Source organism: Schistocerca nitens, chromosome 6 (genome assembly GCF_023898315.1).
Source record: "Schistocerca nitens isolate TAMUIC-IGC-003100 chromosome 6, iqSchNite1.1, whole genome shotgun sequence".
In the NCBI taxonomy this organism is placed as follows: Eukaryota; Metazoa; Arthropoda; class Insecta; order Orthoptera; family Acrididae; genus Schistocerca; species Schistocerca nitens.
Window position 1 is genome coordinate 594,975,786 of NC_064619.1, and position 20,446 is coordinate 594,996,231.

At 43.2% G+C, this 20,446-nt stretch overlaps 1 non-coding gene across 1 annotated transcript; it reads left to right on the forward strand.

Annotated features, from left to right (window-relative positions):
* The first annotated feature begins 1,998 nt into the window (after positions 1 to 1,998).
* Trnas-cga (transfer RNA serine (anticodon CGA)) lies at positions 1,999 to 2,073 on the forward strand. The gene has a single exon. It is a non-coding gene; the product is annotated as a tRNA-Ser (tRNA).
* The last annotated feature ends 18,373 nt before the right edge of the window (positions 2,074 to 20,446 follow it).

Sequence of the window (20,446 nt, forward strand, 5' to 3'; positions counted from 1 at the left end):
ACAGACGTTTGAGTCAAGTGACATGCAATCACCTGACCATATTCAAAGTCCGTGAGTTCCACGGAGGGCCCCATTCCGCTCTCTCACGATGTCTAATCACTACTGAGGTCACAAATATGGATTACCTGGCAGTGAGGGGCAGCACAATGCACCTAATGTGAAAAACTTATGTTTTTGTGGTGTCCAGATACTTTTGATCGCATAGTGCATCTAAATAAATTTGTTTCTCAGTGAACTGCGGTGTTCGATCGGTTAGCTCATATTCAAATGGTCAAAGTAAATACATGGAAGATAAAAAAAACTTTGTTAAATACATTTTAACTGATAAATTATGAGACACTATGCTATTGTTGTCATATGGTACATTTCAGCAATATTCTAGTAGGAGAACATGTGACTGTGCTCCTTTAAACAGATAATGATTAGGACTGAGCTGGATTTATACTTATGTGGTGTCAGAAAAGCTATTTTTAAGATATTTATTTTTGCAAGCAGTTGTGAAGTTAATTTTACATTCATTGCAATTCTGTTACTAACATTTGTCACTATCAGTCAGAAAAGCATCAAACATTATCGGTGGACCCTATATCAGAACTGCCAGTGTATTATTTATGTTATATTATTTTGTGAACAGACAACACATATCACATAAGTTTTCTAACTGCACCGATCGTTTCTGTCATGTAAAAGCATAGTTAAAAGGCATTAAAAAAAAGTGCACCGTTCACCGAGTGAACTGACTATCGCAAGCGGTTATGATAATAAATAATAACGTGTTTTAAATATATTTACCAGTTTAGTGTTTTTTTTTTTTTTTTTTTTTTGTAGCCTTCTACGGATACGTGAATCAGCAAAGATGACGTGTTGCTAAAATATTCCCACACGAATAAAATCTTGTTACATTCACAGCTTGCACGCTATAATTGCTCTTCTATAGCAGTTGAGTATTCCTTAAAGCATGCAGTAGTTGTGATGTAGCCATGCAATGGTGGCCAGTTGACAGGCTCCACTTTAAAGCTAATTGGATGTTGTCTACGAAAGAAGTGCTCCCTGCTACTTGCGCATGCTATTGGTCCCAGTTACGGACACAACAGACGCTCTCCAATGATGTCCTATCCAGAATGTGTACGGAGACGTGTCGTTGTGCTTCTGAGGAGAGCTGACTGTCATCTTGGAGAAGAGGACATATACTGGCGTTGCGTTAGTGGGAACTCAAAATGCCTCTGAGCACTATGCGACTTAACTTCTGAGGCCATCAGTTGCCTAGAACTTAGAACTACTTATACCTAACTAACCAAAGGACATCACACACATCCATGCCCGAGGCAGGATTCGAACATGCGACCGTAGCGACTTACTGGGAGCCTAAGTCATTATAACGATATAAGAGATAAGAGGAAAGAATATGGACTAATCGCCGGCTGGGGTGGCCGAGCGGTTCTAGGCGCTACAGTCTGTAACCGCGCGACCGCTACGGTCGCAGGTTCGAATCCTGCCTCGGGCATGGATGTGTGTGATGTCCTTAGGTTAGTTAGGTCTAATTAGTTCTAAGTTCTCGGGGACTGATGACCTTAGAAGTTAAGTCCCATAGTGTTCAGAGCCATTTGAACCATTTTTTGTGGGCTAAACCTATTCTGAATGTCGACATAAAGGTTTTCTGGGTTTGGTAGCGCGTCATAATCTAAAAACCTACTGCTGCTATAGAAAAGCCAGTTGGTAGAGCACTTGCCCGCGAAAGACAAAGGTCCCGAGTTCGAGTCTCGGTCAGGCACACAGTTTTAATCTGCCAGGAAGCTTCATATCAGCGCACACTCCGCTGCAGAGTGAAAATCTCATTCTGGAAACATCCCCCAGGCTGTGGCTAAGCCATGTCTCCGCAATATCCTTTCTCTCAGGACTGCTAGTTCTGCTAGGTTCGCAGGAGACCTTCTGTAAAGTTTGGAAGATAGGAGACGAGATACTGGCAGAAGTAAAGCTGTGAGTACCGGGCGTGAGTCTGCTTCGGTAGCTCAGTTGGTAGAGCACTTGCCCGCGAAAGGCAAAGGTCCCGAGTTCGAGTCTCGGTCGGGCGCACAGTTTTAATCCGCCAGGAAGTTTCATATCAGCGCACACTCCGCTGCAGAGTGAAAATCTCATTCTGGATGTATCAAACTGCTTACAAAAGTACAACACAAGAACCCTTCATAATGTTAGAAATGAGAACTGTTGTGTTACCAAGTTTGTGAGACACTTCCTAGTACATTGAGAGGACATATTTATTAGGAGAACTGGTGTGTGTCTTACAGCCAGCTGACTAATAAGAAATATAATACTGTTTATCAGGTTTTTGTTTGGATTTGTAGTTCGAATTGTCCACTGTGAACATAAGACATATTGATAGCATTGAACATCATACGCAAATTCTCAATCTTAATAATAATATAAAGTATGAGCAATTGTTTAAATTGTGACATCTGAGGCGTTGAATGACAGTCAATGAGTAGTGATGGACAGTCATCCAGACTTGCATTAAATACGACGACAAAGGGAAAGAACGCGTTAAAATGACCTATGCGTCTGCCACGACTTGTGGCATGGTGTTACGCAGTGCAGCCAGCAGTCTTGGATACATGCGGAATGAATAGACAGTTCCAGATGAAGGAGCACGCCGCCACTGAGACTCTCTGAAATGGTTAGGTGAGGTGCAAGGGGCCTGATGACCTACGAAGGCGTCTCCGCGATCTTAGCGGCGTCTGGCATTCAACCATGACAACTACAGAATGGTTCGATTTACGAAGTGTTCTCTCCTTAAATCGGGTCTGAACTTCCATAACTGCAGTGATTCTAAGTCAGTGGCAGGGGTGTGTGAGGTATGTACAACCTGTGTACATGTTTGCTTGACAGTGTGTGTGTGTGTGTGTGTGTGTGTGGGTGTTTGGAGAGACTGTGTTCTGTTCATGGATTTAGTACAGCATAATGTGTAATTTCGCATGTCAAACACCACTGCTGTGCATTTGTCTATTTCCTTATAATATGTAATTGTTTCATGCATTTTCCTTTGCTAACGATTATTTTATAGGACTGATGCATACATAGCATGATTTTCGAACTGTAATCAGATGTGCATGTGTAACAAGAATCTATAATTTTTATTTGGTGTGGTTCTTAGTAGTTCTATCATCTTAAAGTTTTCCCCATAGTGAGTGGGATACAAAACTTGCAGGGTGAATGTATGTCATTGGTTGGAAATATATTTTCTGCATTGGAGTATTTACAGTGTGGCATTCCATGTGGCTAATCAGAAAACCACATGTCTTTAACATTATAGCATGTTTAAGTGCAGAATCTTGTAGCATTAGGACTGTGTGTGTATCGTCTATGATCATTTCTGTTTCCTTCAAGCATGAACCGTACATTTATTCTTTTTCTTAATTGTATATCACCACAACAGTCTCAAATGTTTCAGTCTCATATCTGCAATACAGCAGTAAGAAGTGCCAACATCCTTAGTATGCACATATTTAGAGAGATGATGTGTACTTGGATGGGTGCCATGAGTTAGACTGGTGCTGAACAGTCTTCGTAGAATGGTAGTTACCATGCTGGAATGAGAATACCAGTGTATATCAGTGTTGGTTGGCTGTGCTAAGTTGGAACGCGTGTTATGCTCTTACTGAGAACAAAATATCGAAGCGTATTTATTACATGGAACTCAAATCACTCTGTTCCATCATGATACATCAGATGTAGTGGGTATAGTGCCCTCTTACTTCTGGTCAGTTCCATATTAAATCAGAGACAATGTTTGCAGGAAGGTTGACCAAAGGCAGAAGAGTAGTTGCAAGATGCATGGAGAGAGACCGTCTAGTTTTGCTCTGGATTGTTAGCCTGTGGGATCAATAAAGGGGCAGCTCACTTCAAAACACAGGTAGGAGGGCAGCTAATATTGCTCGTAGTTTTACACCACTGGATGTTACAAAATAACAATGAGAGAGATAGATGTTCGTTGTAGCTTCCTGTAGAATATAAAAGACAATATTTTTTAGGACAAGCCTGAGAGACACTATTACGTATTGATTTTTCATACATCTGAAATGCACGTAATATTCATGTGTATTACAATTTATTTACAAGACTTCTAAAAATTTTGAACTCGAGCAATGGTCTCAAACTATAATAATTTGACCACCGAACTGAAAGAAATAGTTGTACCAGTTCATGTGGAACAATGACTTTTATTATCGTTGCAATTGTGTTTTTTTATAGCTGGTCGCTTATAAGAAGTAGGTTCACGTTAGATACGACTGTTCCACTGAAGTTTCCCATCACAAAACAGTTTATCACATAAATATTTCGGAGCTTAACATTTGACCCGAAATAGTTCTCACTTTTATTCAGGCTGATGTTCCTAAATAACAAGGACATTCTGTAGTTTTCACGACAAAATAGTGGAGGTTTCCATGGTGTTACTGAATTTACTCACGGTAGACATGTACAAACGCTGTGTGATTGTTTAATACATGTATGGTTCGGAGGTGGTGGCGAGGTTGGGTGGAGGCGGTTGTGTGCGGAGACAGCTGTAGGATGACACCATCAAAAGTAGTATGTTTCTCGAGTTGTATTGTTGTGCAGAGCATCGAGCAATGCCACATTCCTGGCTCTGTTACAAAGAATTGCACAAGGAAGATGTATTACCATCTTAAAGTTCGTCGCCATAGTGTGTTGGAGATAAAATTGCAGCGAGAATGTACTTTAGAGTCTGTAGGGATCACCTTACGATAATACCCCCATAAATAAGACACCATCTCATCCGCCCACAGACTGTTACAGGTGGGTAAGGGCAGACTGTGGCAGTCCCACCAACTTCGAGTGGCCTCTGTGAACCAGCTCTGTTGAGCCCCATACACCAAGGTGAGCCCTCTGGGGCCAGTAGTGGAAGGACCAGCATGTGCTCTGTGCGACTCCCACAGATCTTTATCGTCAATAACAAGGTGTCCATGGACCACCCACATTGTGGGTCTTTGTCCTGCAAACAGATACCTCTCCGAGGACCGCCGAAGTTGCAGTCTTCGTCATTGAAAATAATAGAAGGGGCGTCTGTAGGACAGTTCCCCGCCAATTTAGAGTTCTATTGTGGACTAGATTCAACTGGTTCAAATGGCTCCGAGCACTATGGACTTAAACAAATGGTTCAAATGGCTCTGAGCACTATGCGACTTAACGTCTGAGGTCATCACTCGCCTAGAACTTAGAACTAATTAAACCTAACTAACCTAAGAACATCACACACATCCATGCCCGAGGCAGGATTCGAACCTGCGACCGTAGTGATCGCTCGGCTCCAGACTGTAGCGCCCAGAACCGCACAGCCACTCCGGCCGGCTGGACTTAAACATCTGAGTTCATCAGTCCCCTAGAATTAGAACTACTTAAACCTAACTAACCTAAGGACATACCACACATCCATGTCCGAGGAAGGATTCGAACCTGCGACCGTAGCAGCAGCGCGGTTCCGGACTGAAGCGCCTAGAACCGCTCGGCCACAGGGCCGGCCTGGGAAACTAGGGCACTCGGCAAGTAAACATACCTTCATACACACTTAAACAGAAAATTTGAGGGCAGGGGCAGCGGGAAATGGCGGGAACGGGGAGGGGTGTTGGTGTGGAGTGTGGAAGCTGGTGTAGGACAAGCCCTCGAAAAATAAAGTAAATAAATACTTGATATCCTTCCTCTCCAGCAGCTCAACACAGTCTGAGCCCTTGTCCCACTAGTTCATAAGAGGGGGAGGGTAGGGAGGGGGGGGAGGAAAGGGATGGAGAACAGCTTCGTCTACAGTTTTGAGATACAAGGGTTACAACAGGAAATAGCCTCCTGAGAGAGAGAGAGAGAGAGAGAGAGAGAGAGAGAGAGAGAGAGAGAGCAGAGGTGGTTTCTTAGGTATCGAATATCGAAGGACGCTTCTAGTCAGCATTCGCTGGACAGTGAGATGAAAGGGAGCCGCCACCACACGGCTGCCGGTTTACTCGGCGGCGGCGCTCGCAGCGCCCTCTGGGCAGCTGAATACCGACCTAACCAGCTGTGGACAGACAGTACTTACGCTCGGCAGGGCATAAGTTTTGGACAGCGCGTGAAGGGGGGTGCTTGTGTTCTGAAAATCTACGGTGTGTTTAGTGCTGCGATCTGTTGGTGGTGGACATTTAATTATTTGATTTGCAAAATGTGTGTCTGATTCTCAAACGTTGAAGGCCTCATGTACACTTAATTATGAACAAGAATCAACGTAAGGTGGTGGTTAGTGTTTTAAGTAATCTATTTGATTCCTGTATATTCTTAAACATTTAATTAGATAAATAATGCAAATGGACTATTTTATTCTTAGAAAATTTTCTATGCGTAGTTCCAAGTCGTCTTCTTTCACGATATGTGGTTATGATCAGACCATGTACAAAGCATTTTTCGATGTGTTGACCAGTTTATAGTATTATTTCAGGATTCAGGATATATATTTATATAGGATTACGTCGTTTTAGCGATACCCTGCCAATATACAGGCGGAAAGGAGTTCATGAGATACGTAAGGGGCTGTAATAAAAGGGGTAAAATAAGGAATAAAACGGTAAGATCACATTTAAGAATCATTTTCAGTTAATGACAAGATGGGAATAGGATGAAATTGATCATATTGATAGAATGATGTAAAATTGCCAAGAAAATAATGACTCATCGGCCGACTGGAGAGAAATAACTAGGCAGACCTTGTAAGAGATGGACGGCTGGAAATGATCGTAATGGCCAGCCGGGGTGGCCAAGCGGTTCTAGGCCCTACAGTATGGAACCGCGCGACCGCTACGGTCGCACGTTCGAATCCTGCCTCGGGCATGGATGTGTGTGATGTCATTAGGTTAGTTAGGTTTACGTAGTTCTAAGTTTTAGGGGACTGATGACTTCAGAAGTTAAGTCCCATAGTACTCAGAGCCATTTGAACCATTTTTGATCGTAGTGAACAGAGATTTCAGTGGTTGGGAGTGGAGGCTGAACCGAATACCATTTATTGAAACTTTTCATTTGCGGCAGGTTCAGTAACCATTAAGGCTACAGAGGAGATTCAATCGTGGCTGCAAGAACACCAGCTTGGAAGGCAATGTCCAGCACAGGGGACCCCCTGTAACTACCACAGACCCTTCCTGTAACTGAGGTCGGTATAAGAACCATGGCCCATTTACAACGTCACCACCCCTTAGATAAGGCCGGCAACGCCATATTTGAGATGTTTATCGAAAGATGAGACATCTTTGCATCAAGGATATTCTCAACGAATTTAACGTTAAAACTTTCATAAATGTAATATTAACTAAATTTTATGGTCTTCAAAACCTCTCTAATATCCATGGCTTTTATTTAGTTAACAATTTCAAAACGGACTGGCAATGCTACCATTGCTCGCAAGATTAAACTTCAATCATGTAATAATAGATACTCAAATTTTGACGATTAATGTCAATGCTTAACCTTCCCTTTTAATAGGCTTCTGTCATAAAATAGTCAAAGGCAAGAGAATTCATCATTTATTAGATGTCCTCGTCTTCAAGAGTCGCTCCATAATCACGAATTGTACAACATGCAACAACATATGAAGCGTGGTCACCAATGGATACAACACCCGTAACACAGAATTACCAGTTCACAAAGTGTCACCTTAACTGTAGATGATACGCACTATGCCGTCTGCATGCCAAAGCATCAGCTGCCCAAGTAAGTGATCTCTCGAGCAGTGGAATTTACACTGCATTTCGCGCCTTAAGATAGATTTATTCTCAAGCAGGCTAGCATCATAGCTTTAGATTTCTACATGTATAACTTATGTTTGATAAATAATATGTGTACTAGCCTATGGGGCTGTGGTGCACCAAATCTAATTTAAAAATTAGGGGACCCCCCCTATTGGCCGCAAAAAGGAAGTTTTATACTAGTGCTCGTAATTAAATACAACACTATTAACCAGTGTAGGAAGGCCGCCCAGACTGCGTGTAATCACACTTACGTGTCACAATGGGGAATAACTTTCTTCCTGCGTAGATCGGCTTATATTAATGCATACCTACAAGGTTTCGCTGCCGTACGATAATTACAGCCAATAATGGACCTCTGCGAGTAACTGCACTTTGATTATAGCCACCGGCTAAAGTACTGGTGCTGTTATATACTGTTTATGAAACTGATGGCCTACCCATCTATCATTTATTGATACAGTAAAACAGATGCCCTCGTTTTAATGCCAAACATTGCATTATGAATGACTTGCAGCCTTCGTCGACTTACATCCACTAGATTAGGACACGATTGTGAAGTATTGTACCCCACAGAGAATGTGGGCCGAGACACAACTGTGCATGGAAATGAACGTTTGCAGACCGCTGTGGCAGATCAAAAGAATTTTAAGAGCCCTGTGAGCTCGGTACTTCGTACAGATGCATTCTGGAGAGCCGTCTTGACGACGCACACTTGAGCCTGGTTCAGGGCAGGCCTGCCGCGGACGTGAAAGCTCGACTTCACACATATTTTACGACGACAGTCATCACCGAAGGTGAGGACGCGTCCTAGCCCAACAGAAAGTTTTGTATCATTGTGTAATGTAGGGAGTGCTTTACAAAAAGAGACTCTGAAATACCCGCAGAAGAATTATGAACATTTACGCTGCCAGGAACGCCACATTATCGTCGTTGTGATGAGATTAAAAATTAAATAACAAATACTGAAGATCCTAAAGAAAGCCTCAGAAAATACATGATTTACTCACAACAGATCTTAAGAACGACTTACACATATTAAAAGGAAGGCCTATGAAAACGTTTGATATTGAAAAGCAACCTGTCCATCAAGCAAGACATGGCCGATCACTTCCCTCACAAATTCTTCATGTTTCAAACATCTTGGTACAGAAACGTCGATAAATAACTTTCCTTCATTTCTTCTTTTCTCTCAAAGTTCATGCAACATTATCTACCAATGCTTCCACTGAGAACAAGAAATAATGCATTGAACGGGCTTAATCCATTTACATACTCTACCCTATTAAGGTCAGTTGACGGGTTTTGTGTACGTAAAATAAAATTGGAGATGGAAGAGCTTCAAGTGACAAACCGCAAACTACAGTTTTGGCGAAAACAGCTGCCAGGAAGGAAGACTATAACCTCTACGGGAAAAAGAAAAATCTATTGCAGATTTGCAAACAAGGCCTGCAAATTACTTGAACAGAAAAATTTGTATGGGAAAGGCAAAAATTCAAAATTTCAGCATTTTCTGGAAACAGCAGTGTAAACTGGCCATATGTTGGATAACTCGCTGAAGATGGTTCATCATGTACATTTAATATACTAAAGGCCTAAAATAAGCCTAAGAGTAATTGTCAGCCGTAATTTAATTCCCCTTATTTGTGTTTTGCTCAGATAATTTAGACCTACAAATAATGTTTTGATAGTGAATTTCAGAATCCACGGTCGTCTTTTAGGCGTAAAGTTTACCTTAACCAATGTTGTCAATATCTTTACGTATAAGGAGAACGAGAATTAAGTTGACAAACTTTCAGAGATTGCTCAGTGGTATGTTCTGATTATTTTGGTATTAAGGACTACGGTCTCTGACAGTTTGCTACTGAGTTTCGCTTGGTTTCTTGACGCAGTTCGCGTTGTACCTGAAATGCACTGAAAATAGTGCATGGCAATTAAAATTTCGACTGTATGTGCTGTGTGTTTTGTTTTCATTCGCTCATAATACCTGCTGCATCCAGTGCTGTAAGGTTCTGTGTCGGTTTTGTTGCCCGTCAATGTTGTTATGTGTTAACAGTGATAAATAGCAGTACTATGGATAGGTTCACTGAAGAAGAGCTGACCAATATGCAGCGCATCTATGGTTTCACCGACTTCAAAGGATGGGCAGCAGAACACTGTGCCGAGCTGTTTTCGCATCGACATCCACTGTATCACAGTACTTTTGCGTCTGAGGGTTCGTGCTTATTATGTTTTGGTTATTGCATGTTACACATTTCTTTACTGTTGTGGAAGTATTTTCGCAGAAAGAAGGATGACTGCGGTAAGAAACGAATAAACTGTCTAATGATACGCTGGATACCAAAACAATCAGAAGGTGTCCTTGAACAGCCTCTGAAAGTTTGACAGTGGAGTTCTGTTTCATCCTGCAGAATGCAGAAGTGGAAACAACATTGTGACTCTTAATTTGAGAGTTCGCAGTCATGTTTTAGTGTCAAGTGCATCTTAACCCGTAAGTTAAGACAGTAATGCCTATATCTGTTTATATTTTGATAAATACACTCCTGGAAATTGAAATAAGAACACCGTGAATTCATTGTCCCAGGAAGGGGAAACTTTATTGACACATTCCTGGGGTCACATACATCACATGATCACACTGACAGAACCACAGGCACATACACAGGCAACAGAGCATGCACAATGTCGGCACTAGTACAGTGTATATCCACCTTTCGCAGCAATGCAGGCTGCTATTCTCCCATGGAGACGATCGTAGAGATGCTGGATGTAGTCCTGTGGAACGGCTTGCCATGCCATTTCCACCTGGCGCCTCAGTTGGACCAGCGTTCGTGCTGGACGTGCAGACCGCGTGAGACGACGCTTCATCCAGTCCCAAACATGCTCAATGGGGGACAGATGCGGAGATCTTGCTGGCCAGGGTAGTTGACTTACACCTTCTAGAGCACGTTGGGTGGCACGGGATACATGCGGACGTGCATTGTCCTGTTGGAACAGCAAGTTCCCTTGCCGGTCTAGGAATGGTAGAACGATGGGTTCGATGACGGTTTGGATGTACCGTGCACTATTCAGTGTCCCCTCGACGATCACCAGTGGTGTACGGCCAGTGTAGGAGATCGCTCCCCACACCATGATGCCGGGTGTTGGCCCTGTGTGCCTCGGTCGTATGCAGTCCTGATTGTGGCGCTCACCTGCACGGCGCCAAACACGCATACGACCATCATTGGCACCAAGGCAGAAGCGACTCTCATCGCTGAAGACGACACGTCTCCATTCGTCTCTCCATTCACGCCTGTCGCGACACCACTGGAGGCGGGCTGCACGATGTTGGGGCGTGAGCGGAAGATGGCCTAACGGTGTGCGGGACCGTAGCCCAGCTTTATGGAGACGGTTGCGAATGGTCCTCGCCGATACCCCAGGAGCAACAGTGTCCCTAATTTGCTGGGAAGTGGCGGTGCGGTCCCCTACGGCACTGCGTAGGATCATACGGTCTTGGCGTGCATCCGTGCGTCGCTGCAGTCCGGTCCCAGGTCGACGGGCACGTGCACCTTCCGCCGACCACTGGCGACAACATCGATGTACTGTGGAGACCTCACGCCCCACGTGTTGAGCAATTCGGCGGTACGTCCACCCGGCCTCCCGCATGCCCACTATACGCCCTCGCTCAAAGTCCGTCAACTGCACATACGGTTCACGTCCACGCTGTCGCGGCATGCTACCAGTGTTAAAGACTGCGATGGAGCTCCGTATGCCACGGCAAACTGGCTGACACTGACGGCGGCAGTGCACAAATGCTGCGCAGCTAGCGCCATTCGACGGCCAACACCGCGGTTCCTGGTGTGTCCGCTGTGCCGTGCGTGTGATCATTGCTTGTACAGCCCTCTCGCAGTGTCCGGAGCAAGTATGGTGGGTCTGACACACCGGTGTCAATGTGTTCTTTTTTCCATTTCCAGGAGTGTATAACAGACAGGGCAAACGTGGTAATATAATTGACATTAAATACGAAGGTACGCTACGACGCATAACGAATGGGTTACAAGCATCGATATTAGATTGTTGTTTGCTGGAGTCCAGAGACAAATATAGCCGTCTTGTAAGTCGGCTGTTTAGGTTTTTATGTTGGTAACGCCACGTAGCGCTCTGTATGAAAATCACTGACTGTACTGTGTGCAGTCTGTGGCTGGTTTGCATTGCTAAAGTATTTGCTGTTGTAGTGTTGGGCAGCTGGATGTTAACAGCGCGTAGCGTTGCGCAGTTGGTGAGCCGCCAGCAGTGGTGGATGTGGGGAGAGAGATGGCAGAATTTTAAGAGCGCACGATCTGGACGTCTGTCCGTCAGAAAAAGGAAACTTGGTAGACTGGATGTCATGAACTGATATATATATATATATATATATATATATATATATATATATATATATATATATATATATATATATATATATATATGACTTTTGAACACTATTAATGTAAATACGTTGTTTGTTCTCTACCAAAATATTTCATTTGCTAAATATGCCTATCAGTAGTTAGTGCCTTCAGTAGTTAGAACCTTTTATTTAGCTAGCAGTATTGGTGGTCGCTGTATTGCAGTAGTTCGAGTAGCGAATATTTTTGTAAGGTAAGTGATTCGTGAAAGGTATAAGTTATTGTTAGTCAGGGCCATTCTTTTGTAGGGATTATTGAAAGTCAGATTGCATTGCGCTAAAAAAAAGTATTGTGTGTCAGTTTAGTGATGATCAGAATAAGTGAAGAGAGAAATGTTTGAGTACGTTCAGTTTTGCTCAGCTGCTTGAAAATCAAATAACGTAAGAGGTTACCCGCACTGTCATTCATAAATTTTCTAAGGTGATGTTTCAGTCTCTAGGGTACATAGTGATTGGCCCACTCATTTTAATGGCCGGTTAAAACCTGAGCTGTGACTAGCCATGTCTCTGCAATGGCGTGTAAAATACTGGTTTGAGAGAGAAAACGGTTTGTGTGTGTCTCTGTATGTGTTTTCTGCCGACAAATTCTGTATGGGTTCTGCTGGCAAAATACCCCCCTGCTCTCCTCGCCTTGACCCCTTACAGTCCGAGGAAAGGTCGATGTGTACATTGGACTCAGAGTGGCCATTGCATTCCTACTCATATTCTAGCCTTGATCTGTCCCTTCTATTTTTCCTCCTCTTCCAGTGCTATATTAATCTTTCCTAGAAGCTCAAGCAGATGCACCACAAATTGGTTCCTTCTCATGGTTTGGTATTCCACAGTTTTTTTCCTCACATATAATTTTAGTACTTCTTCGTAAACTATCTTTCCATTTCTTCGTTTCTTAGATAGCACGATAATTCAGAATAATGTTTCTTCTCTGAATTTTCGGTGGTCCGCCTGTACAAACAATGCTATGCTGCAGACGATCACTTACATGAAACCCCGTTGAGTGCCATATCCGTAGCTGATATTACTGGCACACTTTTACTAAAGAAAGCTGTCTGCGCTTGCGTCTGCCTATTTTCGAATACCTTCCATGTTTCGATCGTATTGTGTAACCTCTCTTCCTACGCAGGATGGTTTACACCTGAACTCTAACGACACGTTTGTTATCAATTTGTTCATTTCTCAGGTAACAAATGGCGTGTAACGTATTTAATTAATGTATAATACCATACTGCATTGCCTGTGTTATTCTCAAATTCCAATGCAAAGCCCCGTTGGACTTGCATGACCGAAAGAACTTCGCATCGCAATTCAGAATAACACAGGCACTGCAATATCATATTCATCCGCCGACGCCGGGCTAGCAACTTTCAAGTACTGTGTCTCCCATGTACAGGAATATATTTAATGGATGAAGGATTACAGGTAATTGACACATTGCTGACGACATTTGGAAATTTGGGTCTGGCCGTGAGTCGTGCTCGGGTAGACAACTGGTAAGGCGACCGCTCGCGATAAGCGGGAAATGCGGAACCTAGTCTCGGTCCGGCACAAATTTTCATAGTCATCTTTCCGTTAAACGGCTGATGGCTGCCAGTATTCGCAACTGCGAATATACACCGAAGAGCCAAAGAAACTAGTACACCTGCCAAATATCGTGTAGTGCCGAATCACGACTTGCCATGGACTCGACTAATGTCGGAAGTAGTACTGGAATTGATACCATGAATCCAGCAGGGCTGTCCAGGAATCCGTAAAAGTAGAAGGGGTTCGAGATCTATTCTGAATAACACGCTGCAAGGCACCCAAGATATGCTCAATAATGTTCATATCTGGGGAGTTTGGTGGCGAGCGGAACTGTTTAAACTCGGAAGAGTGTTCCTGAAGACATTCTGTAACAATTGTGGGCATGGGGGGCTGTCGCATTGTTCTGCTGCAATTGCCAAAGTCCGTCGGAACGCACAATGGACATGAATGTATGCAGGTAATCAGACAGTTTGCTTGCGTACGTGTCACCTGTCAGAGTCGTGTCTAGCCGTGGTCCCGTATCACTTCAGCTGCTCACGCCCCACACCATTACAGAGCCCCCGTCAGTTTGAAACTTTCCCTGCCGACATACAGCGTTCATGGATTCATGAGCTTGTTTCCATACTCTTACACGTGCATCCTTTCTATGCAATTTGAAACGAGACTCGTCCGACCAAGCAACATTTTTCCAGTCATCAACAGTCCAGTGTCGATGTTGACGGGCACAGGCGAGGCGTAAAGCTTTGTGTTGTGGAGTCATCAAGGGTACACGAGTGGGCCGTCGCCTCTGAAAGCCCGTATCGATGATGTTTCGTTGAATTCTTGTTACGCTGACACTTGTTGATGACCCAGCATTGAAACCTGCAGCAATTTGATGAAGAGCTACACTTCTGTCACGTTGAACGTTTGTCTTGAGTCGTCGTTGGTCTCGTTTTAGCAGGATCGTTTCCCGACCGCAGTGATAACGGAGATTTGATATTTTACCGGATTTCAGATATTCACGGCACACTCGTGAAATGGTCGTACTGGAAAATCCCCACTTCATTGCTACCTCGGAGATGCTGCGTCCCATCGCTCGTGCGTCGACTATAACACCACGCTCAAACTCACTTAAATCTTGATAACCTGCCGTTGTAGCAGCAGTATCCGATCTAACAACTGCGCGAGACAATTGTAATCGCATAAAGGCGTTGCCGACTGCAGCGCCATATTCTGCCCGTTTACATATCTCTGTATTTGAATACACATGCCTATACAAGTTTATTTGGTACTTCAGTGTATTTCATTTAATATGTAACAGTTATTAACATACTGTTATTTTAGTGACCGTTTGAGCTTATGGATTCTTCGTTTCGTCTGATAATATCGTTTAGATACGCCGAGAGTGACCAAAACTTTTATGCTGTTCTAATTAATGTCCAGTACCGTATGTCAAGCCGCTACACACGAAAACGGCCGAAGGCGGAATCGTGGCACGCCACTCTGACTGCGAAACGCATCGTCACTTTTTATCTCGCAACTGCTATTAGAAAATATTAATGTTTTGTTCAGTCGCTCAATGTGGTCTACACAGAGTTAGTAAATTAGCAGTGACGATACTAGCAGCAAATTTCTGCCCTAATCTGGACTGTTGTTAGAAAAGGATATCGACTGTTGTTCCCCAAAGCAAATGATGGAGTCCGATCATATATCTAATACAGATATTATATACGCTTCACTCTATTTATCACTGCCCACCCTCGTTATCTTTTATGATGCAGTTCTTCTCTGGAGGAACAGGATGAGAGCTACGATTAATTCACCTTATGATCCAACTTCTGAAATAAATGCTATTACCTATGAATTAACAATCAAGCTCTGAAGGATTTAATTTTGCTTTATTCCTTCTGAAATTTATTTTAAATCACTATCAGCATAACTTGTACCAAAAATTTCAAGATGGTAACAAAATACAATTCTCTTGGGCCGCTGGAGCCACACCCAAATATGTAAATGAAGCTTTTGGTGTATTATGTTGTTCAAGGAACACATATAAAAATGATTGTTTAACATGTTCAGTATACTGTAATTTCACATAACTACAGCCGAATTTCGCAGTTCTGTTTCAGTTTGTCCGCAGAGTATGTGTATACGACATTTAATTTACATATTCTTGTTTTCCCAATTGCTCAGTGAAGTGAACGGGCCGCGGGGGATTAGCCGAGCGATCTAGGGAGCTGCAGTCATGAACTGTGCGGCTGGTCCCGGTGGAGGTTCGAGTCCTGAGGTCATGGGTGTGTGTGTTTGTCCTTAGGATAATTTAGGTTAAGTATTGTGTAAGCTTAGGGACTGATGACCTTATCAGTTAAGTCCCATAAGATTTCACACACATTTGAACATTTGAAGTGAAAGGAGCTTCCTGTTTCTAACTTCAAGTTCTATCGAAACAGATATTAATTATAAAAAATTGGAACATAGTTTGGTACCGACATTCCTGAGTATTTCCCTCTGACTTATCTTATGGTGTCTTATAGGTTGCGTTCTTATGTCCATTTATTTTGCTATGAAATAAAATGAAAAATTATTCGCATATTTATTTTAAATTTAAGAAATCTAAGTACCAATACTTGATTTTCCCCGCAATTTGGCGCATTAGAGTTCTTTTACACAATGTAATTCTCTTTTGTTGGACACCTGAACACGAGGTTGAATTTTGCGTGTTAGATCAGATTTTCTTGTTCGCAAGGAGATTTCTTTCTTTATATCAAATCCATAGTTGGTCATCTCTTGCAGTACAGCTCGCTTCTGCTCCAGTTTTGAAAATTTTGACGACTCTATCAGCCCATATTTCGCCCCGAAATTTGACAATGACAGAATCTTTATCTGTAAATTTGCTTTAAACGAAGGTTCATATTATATGGAGCATAATGTAAATATGGCTTCTCACCTGTTCTATTTTGATTTTATTATTCGATATTTACTGTAGTATAACTTGTATAAAGAGACCTTGTTTTAACTGTAGGTGTTTAAATACCATAGCAGCAAAGTAAAATAATTTAACATGTACACATTCTAGATATAAATTTTGGACTATAGTTACGTCTCTGTTTCAAATTGTCTATGAAATATTACATAATGCAGAAGTATTAATAGTAAGTGTGATAGATAATTGCTAAATAATGAGGAATAGGGATAGTATGGCCAGCCGAAGTGGCCGCGCGGTTCTGGCGCTGCAGTCTGGAACCGCGAGACCGCTACGGTCGCAGGTTCGAATCCTGCCTCGGGCATGGATGTGTGTGATGTCCTTAGGTTAGTTAGGTTTAACTAGTTCTAAGTTCTAGGGGACTAATGACCTCAGCAGTTGAGTCCCATAGTGCTCAGAGCCATTTTGGATAGTATGCAGCATTATTTATATTACCATACCTCTTTATGGTGGTACATAAAAGTTTGCAACAAAATGAAAATCACGTTCATTCCTCAAGGAAGTTCAATAGCAACTGATGTTTCCGAAGAATGCCGATATAGTAACTTGCGGTTTTATCGAGGGTAGCACCAAAGCTTCCAAATGCAGCACTAAAGAAATGCAGACAACAACAGCAATATAATACGAGACTGCGCTCCAGAGATTTAAGACGTGAAAGAGCCGATCAGTATATACCCCAGAGACGGCTACATTTATCTCTGGACTCCACCAAGCTACTGTTTAATTTCGATGTTTTTAACCAACTTGGTATGTGGCACAGTGGATCCTCATATTTAATAACAATTATAAAGGAATACAGAAAACAATTGCACGGATCTACACAGCCATATAATTTGAGACTTTCTGCTTACAATATAGTTAAGTGCCTAGACAGTAGATATGGAAAACTGTGGTAGTTCTCTTTTGCTTCTTCCACAGTGCTCCCAGTTTTGATACTAGATTCTCCATGCTACTACTCTTTGTTACCTTCGGCTTTGCTCTTCGTATCCGTTCGCCTTTTTCCATACTGAGTATGCGGTATTTTCAAGATGTGAAACGTTCTTTACATCAATCCAGAGGTGTAATGCCGTCCCGAAATCTTAACATTGGTAGCTCCTTCCGCTGAGTTCATAAAACCATAAAATATAGTACAGAAAAAGGTGTTTTTATAACATGACTTGTAGTGCAACCACGGAGCAGTCATTATGCCGTGTATTGACAAAAGGGCTTTGGAATGAATTACGAAGCTTTGTTTTCGAAGCGACAGCTAAAATTTTATGATTACCCTTTTTACTGTAGAAACTCTGTTCCGTCGGAATTAAAACTCCAGGCACTGTTCATTTCAATCAAAAGACATCTCCATTTTTCCGAGTGCGAACTGCCCCGTGCAGTATATCAATCACGACCAACTTTTACGAGTTCCGAACCCAACGTGGCTGGTAAAAGTAGTGGGCACGGATTTTAAAATAGTCACATGTGTGGGACGGCGCTTTGATCGGACGCGTGGAAACAATTGGCCGGTTGTTGAAACAGGTGGGCGGGAGAAGTGGCCGGCGTGACAGATGCTCGGCGCACGGATAGTTGCGTGGCAGCTGGGGGTGGGGGGGACGTGGCTGGAGTGGGTGGTGGTCGGCTGGCGCTGGAGCCTCGAGCGCAGCGCGGAGCGGGCTGAGCGACAGCGGCGCGTCCCGGAAACACTTTTCAGGCGGCGGACACATCAAAGGGCGGCCGCTCTCGGCTGATGAGCCGGCGTGGCGCGGCTTCCGACAGGTCGCAGCTGCCCTCGCCCGCCCGCTGCGAGCGCCGCTCTCGACAGCTGACTGCTGCCTGCTGCTCTGCGCCAGCTCGATCACTACCACAGCACGCCCGAAACAGACGTAAAGGAGACACGACTTTCAACCAAACTGTCATACACACTCCTTCAACCGTGCCCTCAATCTCGTACACGTTTTTAATCTTCTTAGAGTTCCGTGCCTCAGTCTATGGAACCCTTATAGGATCGCTTTGTTGTCCGTCTGTCTGTCTGTCAGGCTGCTAAGAAGCCCTTTTCTCTGACGAACACATATCGAGTTAAAACTTACGTCACATGTTAAAGTCTTTGCTGCCTTGTAAAAAATTTAAGCTCCTAAGTAAGTACAGTCAAAAATACGGTCGTTTACGTCACATATTTTGATATTAGCAGACTCACTCATCAGAACCTATAGTTGACTTATCGGTGACCTACAATCGTGAACTTTGGTGAAAAACAAGGTTTCACGGTACAGGTAAAGGATAAAATCCATGAATTATTAATTTGTGACTATATTAGATGAACAATTTTTTGTAATTGTTTTGTCTACCTGTCTGTTTGTTTGTCCGCCTATTAAGACCTCTTTTTCTACTACCAGGTTGGTGCATCAAATTGAAATTTATGCCACCTACTGACTTGTAATTACACTCCTGGCCATTAAAATTGCTACACCACGAAAATGACGTGCTACAGACGCGAAATTTAATCGACAGGAAGAAGATGCTGTGATATGCAAATGATTAGCTTTTCAGAGCATTCACACAAGGTTGGCGCCGGTGGTGACACCTACAAGAGGAAAGACTCCAACCGATTTTTCATACACAAACAGCAGTTGACCGGCGTTGCCTGGTGAAACGTTGTTGTGATGCCTCGTGTTAGGAGGAGAAATGCCTACCATCTCGTTTCCGACTTTGATAAAGGTCGGATTGTAGCCTATCGCGATTGAGGTTTATCGTATCGCAACAATGCTGCTCGCTTTGGTCGAGATCCAGGAGGGTAATACGGAACGCCGTGCTGGATCCCAACGGCCTCGTATCACTAGCAGTCGACTTGACAGGCATCTTATCCGCATGGTTGTAACGGATCGTGCAGCCGCGTCTCGGTCCCTGAGTCAACAGAAGGGGACGTTTGCAAGACAGCAACCATCTGCACCAACGGTTCGACGACGTTTGCAGCAGCATGGACTATCAGCTCGGAGACCATGGCTGCGGTTACTCTTGACGCTACATCGCAGACAGGAGCGCCGGCGATGGTGTACTCAACGACGAACCTGGTTGCACGAATTTCAAAACATCATTTTTCCGGTTGAATCCAGGTTCTGTTTACAGCATCATGATTTCCGAATCCATGTTTGGCGACATCGCGGTGAACGCACATTGGAAGCGTGTATTCGTCATCGCCATACTGGCGTATCACGCGGCGTGATGGTATGGGGTGCCATTGGTTACACGTCTCGGTCACGACTTCTTCGCTTTGAAGGCACTTTGAACAGTGGACGTTACATTTCAGATGTGTTAAGACCCGTGGCTCTACCCTTCATTCGATCCCTGAGAAACCCTATATTTCAGTAGGTGGTTGTTCTGGTTACTGATTTCGCAGGATCTGTGCACCCAAATTGCGTGAAAATGTACTCACGTGTCAGTTCTAGTGTAATGTAATTGTCCAATGAATACCCGTTTATCATCTGCATTTCTTCTTGGTGTAGCTATTTTAATGGCCAGTAGTGTAATTACATTAGATTAACAATTTTTTTTAAATTTTTTCTGTCCGTTTGACTGTTTGTTTGCCCACCTATTGCGAGCTCTTTTTCTACTAGCAGCTTGGTGCATCAAATTCAAATTTGTGCCTCTTACTGATGTGTAATTATATAACACGCTAAAGTTTGAATTTTTTATCTGTCTGTTTGTAAAGATTGCTTTTTCTTTTGAATAAGTTGGCGCATCAAATTCATATTTATATCACATACGCAAGGCTATGGGCCCTTGCTGGTGTAATAATGTTAAGCT